Raw genomic sequence first — 8298 nt, 5'->3', positions numbered from 1 at the left:
GTGTAAAAAGAGAGGTTCGATCCCAGGCTGAGATGAGATTTATCAAAGTCCACAAAAATTTCATTTAGATAAATATAAATTAAACATTAAATTGATAATAAATAAATAAAAAAACTAAAATGAAAAGAAATAAGGGAGAATAAAATTTTTAATTTTACAAAATAAACTGTTGGTTTGATCAACTTAACATTTTTGTTAACCTAACAAAAATATTTGGTAAAGCTAAACAAAGATTATTGTTACGCTCTGACTACAGAGCAACAATTTTCTCAGTCTGAACCGTCATTAGAAATAATGGTACTTACACTTTCGTAAAAATGTATCAACTTCTTATTGCATTTTAATTCTGTTTATTGATGCTCTTTCATTTAGTAAAAGCGCTTGAATGACCAGTCCGATTTAATTTTTACCTTTGAACTTGCAATTCAATTTCTTATAAGGTTTACGTATATTGAAAAGCAACTTGTGAATAAGAGGTCAAAGAATCCCTAACAGCAAAGGACATTTCAGAATATCCTATAGACGTCCTATCCGTATCCGGAAATTTGGAAATCTCTTGGATGTTCTCAGGATATCTATGAATATCCCTGAGACATCCTATGTATATCCTACTTTCCAGATATCCCTAAGACATTTATAGGATATCCGGCATATCCGAATACTGTTAGGGATATGTAAGCTATGTATGGGTAAGAATATAGTATACTTTTTGTCTACAGATGGAGAAAATTTATTTAGGTCGTGGTCAATACATTAAAAAAGAAGCGTGGGAAGAAATTAATAAAACACCGACGGAATAGCTCAGTTGGTTGGTGCTCCAGGCTTTGCGGGTTGAGCGAACGAGGTTCGCGCCCCCCGTCAGCCGGGGATTTTTCCGACACGTGAGCTATTCTGAGCGGGAGGTTTGACGTCTAGGTGCGACGGTATACATTGTCGATTAATTGTCCGATGTATACCGCCGAAACTAGACAGTCGATAAACCGGTTGTACTCAGAAGAGGTTTTTCTACAGTTTCCCTCTTCTCTGGCGAGAAAACCCAATGACGGGTGGTTCAGGCAAAATGCGAGTACTCCTATCTTCGAAAGTCGCACTGTAGGCGCATTAGGTTAAAAAAATTTGCAAAAATTTGTAGAATGGTTATGCTTCATCCATAAAAAGTATTTCTCGGGGACTCTTGTCGAGTGCGTAATATGCCAATGGGGCAGGAGTATAAATGAAAAAAAAAAAAAAAAAAAAAAAAAAAAATTAATAAAACAACCGATGATTCGAAATTTGTAAAAAACTTAGCAACATCTGTTTGGTCTCGACAGACATTAGTAAATAGGTTTGTAAAAGACACGGGAAATATGATAATGATACCAGGAAGATCTCCTAAAAAAATCTTGACACCCGTGAAAAAGAAGGTTATAGAAGGTATAAAAAATTCATCTTGTAGATGGTTGACATTCATTAAACAGTAACGTATTAAGGGGTTAAACCACTCTATAACGTCAAAAATAGACCTAATTTTAATAATTTTTTTCAAGAAAAGTTTAAAAGTAATGAAAAATATGTTTAATATATCTTTATTGAATACACTCTAAAGAGAAAAAAGTTAATTTAATTTTTTTTAAATATCAGGATTATAGGTACTTGATAGAAACTCTTTCTATGGAGAATCATTACGCGACCGGGAAGGTTTTTACTACAATTTTCATCTTAGAACAAAAAACAATTTTTTTTCTCTTCCTACATCTCAAAAGCTAGAGAAAGACGTAGGGAATTTTTTCATCGATTTTTGAAAAAATTGTGAACATTTTAAGGAAAAACGAAGTGTTTTCCTAAAAAATAGGCGCTAAATTGATTATAACTTTAAAAAAATCCGTAAGTGTTTCTCTAGATAATGTTGTTTAGAAGCTATAGTTAAATTTTTTGGTAAATCGGTTCATATTTATAAAAGTTGTGTTTTCGATAATTTTAAAAAAGTAATTTTAAGAAAAACGTGTTTAAAGTTTTATTTATGATTTGTTGGATATACCTTCAATCTGCAATGCCTTCGCCAAATAATAATCAATGCAATCTTACTTACTAGTTTTGAAAATTACTAAAAATTATTTAAATTTTACTTATGGAGCTACCTAAAATTTAAAATGAAGTTGAAATGTCACTGCATTAGATTATGTAGGAAAATACCTCTGCCAAGCACGCAGTACTTAAAAAGTGTTTCTACTTGTAATTGATATTGTTTCTTATTTTATATGACCTTAGACACCTTTTAAAAGAAATTTTTTTTTTGATTTTTTAACCCGTTGCCTGTCGCTGACGCATATATGCGTAAAACTAAAACTGGCCAAAAGTGCTCTTTACGCATATATGCGCAACTTAAAAAAAGTGATGAAAAACATCTCAAATATTTCTGAAACTGGTTACTCGGGGGTTTTTGGGGTCGCTGATTTCGAATCTGAGGTCGGTTTTTCAAAATTCAAAATGGCGGATCGAATATGGCGGACGACAATTTAAAAATATGATACAATTCGCTTGAAAATGGTTACTCAGGGGTTTTCGGAGTCGCTGATTACGAATCTGATATCAGTTTTTTAAAATTCAAGATGGCGGATCCATTATGGCGGAAAATTTTTCAAAATTGATCGGATTCGACTGAAGCTCGTTACTCAGGGGTTTTCGGGGTCGCTGATTCCGAATATGACATCAGATTTTCAAAATTCAAAATGTCGGATCCAATATGGCGGACGAATATCTGAAAATCTAATGCAATTCGCTCGAAACTCGTTACTCGGGGGTTTTCGGGGTCGCTGATTACGAATGAGACATCAGTTTTTAAAATTCAAAATGACGGAACCAATATGATAATTATTGAATGACGGATTATTGCAGTAACCATTATCAAGCAAATTGCATTACACTTTCAAATTGTCGTCCGACATATTGAACCGCCATTTTGAATTTTAAAAAAATAACATCGAATTAGTAATCAGCGACCCCGAAAACCCCCGAATACCCATTTTTAAGAGAATTACATTATATTTTCAAATTGTCGTCCGCCATATTGAATCCGCCATTTTGAATTTTGAAAAACCGACCTTAGGTTCGTAATCAGCGACCCTGAAAACCTGAAGATACCAAGTTTCATAAAAATTCATTAAAATTTTTTTCATCACACTTTTAGCCCAAATAGTGGAAATCTCGTCGACAGTCAAGGGCATGAAGTAGTATAAGGAGACCTCACGGCAATGGTAGTAGAGGCAAAAGTCAGCCTACATTTGGGGGAATAGAGTTGTGCTAGTTCTGACAACGTTCAGAGGCAGCGCTTTTGCGGAGAAAATGTAAATTACAGAAACAGTTTTGGCGGTATTATGCTTATTGTGTACTACAGGTGGTTTGTGATTCAAGTGAAAAGTGTTGTGACAAAAAGAAATAAAAGAAAACAGTGCAAATGCCTACAACTTGCATAATAAAAAATTGTGGTTCGGGCAATGGTGAATATAGAAAATCCCAAGTGCATAAAAGTTTTTTTTCACCATGTACGGTATGTTGTCATAATTTTTGACTCAAAATATTTTCATTGGAGTATAAATTAATTCATTGTTTGATATATAAGAATGTAAACAAATAAAGTTAATATAGATGGTATTATTTGTGTGTAGGACGAAATGTTAAATGTTTGGTTTGATGCCGTTTCATCATATACGATCAAACCGTTAACAAAAAAGAAAAAAATTTGCGAATTGCATTTCCGTGCTGAGGATATTGAGAGGGATTTTGTGACAAAATTAAAAGATGGTACACTTCATAAGTTACCACGAAGGAAGCCATTGCTGAAAAAAGATGCTGTGCCACAATTTTTTCCAAATAAATGTATTCCACATTTGAAAAGTGAACCAGCAGTCTCTTACGACTGGCAAGATCTTTTGTTAGAATGTAATAGCAATGAGAACAACAAATACGACGTAATTAAGAAGCATTGTGACATTGTTCCTTTGCCTTCTAAATTGTGGTATGTTTTTAATTCAAATAAAAATTTCATTGCTTGGATTCGAATTTGTGAAGACGAAAAGCACAGTATGAAAAGAGTTTTGTTACTGCCCAATATGAGAGTGCAAGTATGTCTTAGATTTTATATTTTTTATGTCTAATATTTTTTAACGTACGAAGATAATACTAAAAATAATTTCTACAGGTTACAATTGGCGAAAAGGAAGTGCATGTTCCACGTGAAGTCATTACTGTTGATGAAATTCCAAACTTGCTTGAATTAACTTCAAAATTATTACCTTGTTATACAGAAAGCACTGAAAGGTATATAAGAATATATTATTTATTTAAAACTGTGAATAAACAATGATAAATTATTTTCCAGGTCGACAAAGTGTATGGGTTACGTTTCTTCAAAGTCGAAAACTACTCCTGGTCCTCAGAGAAAGTTTTGCTTGGAGTGTAAAAAATTTAAACATAAAAAAATGAAACAAAAATGGAAGCAAAAAAAACAAAAAATAAAGAGGACACTTGTGAAGAAAAAATTTAGAGAGAAATACATTGGTCTCCATAGAAAAAATGAAACTCTGAAACGAAAGGTAAAATAAAGAAACAAAAATTATATTATTATAAGAAATTAAATTATCATAGTGAGATCATTAGAATCAGTTTCTAAATTTTCATGACTTGAAATAATCCTTATTGTGTTATAAAAAATATGAAACAAAAAGAAATGAACTGTTTTTTAAATTTTACAGATTAAGCGTATTCAAGCAAATGCGGACAAAATTCGACAGAAGTGTGCAATTTCAAAAGAAGCTCTTTTACAAGAATTCTTGTCTAAACTTCCTGAAAAACAAAGAATTGCTATTGAAGCATGCTTTACAGCAGCTAAGTATAAAAACAGTCATAGTATGCGGTACACTACCCAATGGATATATGAATGTTTACTTCTAAGGATTAAAAGTAAAAAATTATATAAGCAGCTTAGACGTGACAAAATATTAACACTGCCCTCTCCAACTACATTATCAAGATACTTGAAGAATATAAAAGCTTCCTATGGTTTTCAGGATTATATATTTAAAGGCTTGAGTGTAAAAACTGCTTCTATGCCGCCAGAGTGTCGAAGAGGTTCATAATAAATATTTTATTTATATGTACACAGTAAAAAATAAAGCTTATGTACACGGAGAAAAAAGATTTCTTTTATAAAGTAACTTTTACTACTTTCAGAGTAAAACTGGACCAACTCGAAGTTTCTGCGCATCTCTGGCAATTTTTACTCCAAAAATAGTAAAATTTACTCTATAAATAGTAAAACTTACTACGGAAACAGTAAAATTTACTACAGAAATAATAAATTTTACTATTTTTGGAGTAAAAATTGCCAGAAATGCGCAGAAACTTCGAGTTGGTCCAGTTTTACTCTGAAAGTAGTAAAAATTACTTTTTCTTTTTCTCCGTGTATGTCTTAGAGTAAGACTACTCTTCTGCCGTAAAATAAGATTTCTTTTTTATTGTGTAAATTGCATTTCATGAAGGTGTATAACAATGAAGCAATAAATATTTTTAAATAGGAATCTTCGCAGTAGATGAGGTAAAATTATCTGAATCCTTGTCTTTCGATCGGGTTAATTTAAAAGTTGAAGGATTTACCTATTTAGGGCAATACACTCCAGAACACCAAAAAACATTAAGGGGCGACCATGCATTGGTCATAATGTTCCAACCATTTCGAGGTAATTTTGTGCAAACTCTCGGCTGTTTTTTAAGTAAAGGCAGTGCTAATGGTAGCGTTTTGCAAAAAATTATATTGGAGCACGGAGAGAAATCTGGTGCGATTTACGCATGAGCATGTCCTTAGGAATATAGTAACAGACGCTTTCAAGCAAAAATCCTAAGTGAGCGAGGTATTATTGCATGAGTCTCACCTGATATTCAGATGGAATCTTATGGTTTTTGCTTGGAAGTGTCCATGCTATATTCCTATGGACATGCTCATGCGTAAATCGCACCAGATTTCTCTCCGTGAGGGAATAATACTTGCGGAAAAAGCAGGCCTCTTTATTGATGCAGTAGTAACGGATGGTGCTGCATGGAACCGAAATATGTGGAAAAGGTTTGGAGTTTCTGAATCGAAAATAAGCGCTTGCCATCCGTGTGATAAAAAAAAGAAACTATGGTTCCTATCTGATTATCCGCATCTGGCCAAAATTTTTAGAAATTTTATTACCAATTTCGGAAAATATGATAAAATATTCGTAAGTATTTTTTTACTATAAATAAATATAAATATAAATAAATAATAAATAATAATAAATAATAATATAAATAAAATAATTAATAATTTATAATATAAATAAATAATAATAATAATAATAATAATAAATAATATAAATAAATTTTACTATAAATAAATATTTTGCAAATAAAATTTTTTAACTTTATTATTACAGACACCTGATGGATATATATCTAAAAAGCACTGGTATGCCTTATTAGAAATGTTGCACAAAGATCCGTATGCATTAAAAGTAAATTGGAAACTTCGGAAAGAGCACATTGATCCGAAGTATTACCAGAAAATGAATGTGGCTCTAGCGTTTCAGGTATATATTCAATATTCAGTTGTAATTATGTAGTGTGTATAATAATGTTTTATTTATATAAATTTATACACTCAATTTTCAACAGTTCTTCAGTATACATGATGCCCTTGAAATTTACCAAGATTGTCATGAAGACTTAGAAGATTGTGTCGCGACGAAAACTTTTTGTAAAAAAGTAAATCAGCTTAACAATGCCATGAACAGTCGAACACCAGCAACTGCAATGTCACCTGGTAACGAAGCATGGATTGTAAGTAATATTTTGAACAGAATGCAACTTAACGCCAACTTTTAATATTTATTTCACATATTTCATTCTTCATTATTAGATTGTCGAAAATTTCCTCGCTTATCTAAAAAACTGGGAAAAAAAAGCTAAAGCCAAAGACGAGAAATTTCTGACAGAAAATTGCTGTTACGGATTAAAAATTTCTTTAAAAGCAACATTAGAAATTTGTAAATTTTTAGTTGAGGAATGCAATTTTACATACCTCATGACGGGTAGGCTGAACCAGGATTGCATAGAGGTATAATTTAAAAATCAAATTTATCATTTCTTCTCAATAACATGATTGCAGTCAATTTAATTAATACAGTTTTCAGAGATTTTTTGGATTAATGAGGGAATGTTGCGGGGCCAACGATCACCCCGATGTAATTTTGTTTATACAAATGTTTAAACTTGCATCGACGTACTCATTAATTAAACCTCCGAAGGGGTGCAACGTGGAGGGCAAGGAAATTTTGGAAACCCTATTAAGTCTCAAGGACATTGAAGATGTTGCTAAGAGACAGGAGCAGTGGGAAGGTATAATTGACACAATTATCGATAGAGGCAATGGCACTGATTATTTGGAACAATCGACCCACATTTTACTTGAGCATGATTACACAATGTCAGCTGCTTCTGAGTACGCCCTAACTTACGTTACAGGATACGTAAGTAGGAAAGGGTCACGATTTGCTAAATTTTCGGTGAATAATAAGCCTTCTCAATGCCAAACTTGTGTCGAGAGTTTAATATTGTCAAAAAATGATGTGATTCCTGAGAGGCACAAATTAATAGAACTAAAAACGAAAGGGTACTTGAAGCACCCATCAGTCAAGTTGTATGACTTAATTTCAGTACTTGAAAGGTCTATTTTACAAACCCTCAAAGATGATGGCATTCAAGAAAACACTCTTCTAAAAATTGCCGAGACCTTAGAAAAGTTTGAGTTTCCACTAACTTTGTTGGATGCAGTGAACACGAACTGCTGTTAACCAGAAGAATTATAATTTTTTACTTAACTATGAGAATGCTCTTAGTTTGTAAAGAATATAATAAGATTCATAACGAGTTAAAAGAAAAAAGTAGAGAAAAGCGCAAGGCGGCAAAATTGACAAGTAGTAAAGCATGTGGAAGTGCAGTAACTGCTGACATGTCAAAAAATAATTGTTGCGAATTGGATCAAAAAGGTGCCACTTCTGTAAAGAAGCGTAAACTTAAACCAAAGAATAATGCGATTTCTAAAAAGAAACGAAAAGTTTAAAGTAAAGCTATATGAAAAAAGTAAAAAAACTTTTTATGACTTCTTTTTAATATATGTATTATTAATTTAATGAGAAATTCATTAATAGAAAATGTGCTTAAAGTTTTAAAAAGTCATATCAAAAAGTCTCCTCTTGTATAAAAGTAGAGATGATATGTGTATTATTTAATGTAAAGCATGTT

The sequence above is a fragment of the Leptopilina boulardi genome, unplaced genomic scaffold (genome assembly GCF_019393585.1).
Source record: "Leptopilina boulardi isolate dan_hultmark-lab unplaced genomic scaffold, ZJU_Lbou_2.1 LbouV2_135, whole genome shotgun sequence".
NCBI lineage: Eukaryota > Metazoa > Arthropoda > Insecta > Hymenoptera > Figitidae > Leptopilina > Leptopilina boulardi.
The sequence above is the reverse complement of the archived record's forward strand: the minus strand, read 5'-3'. Positions refer to the sequence as shown.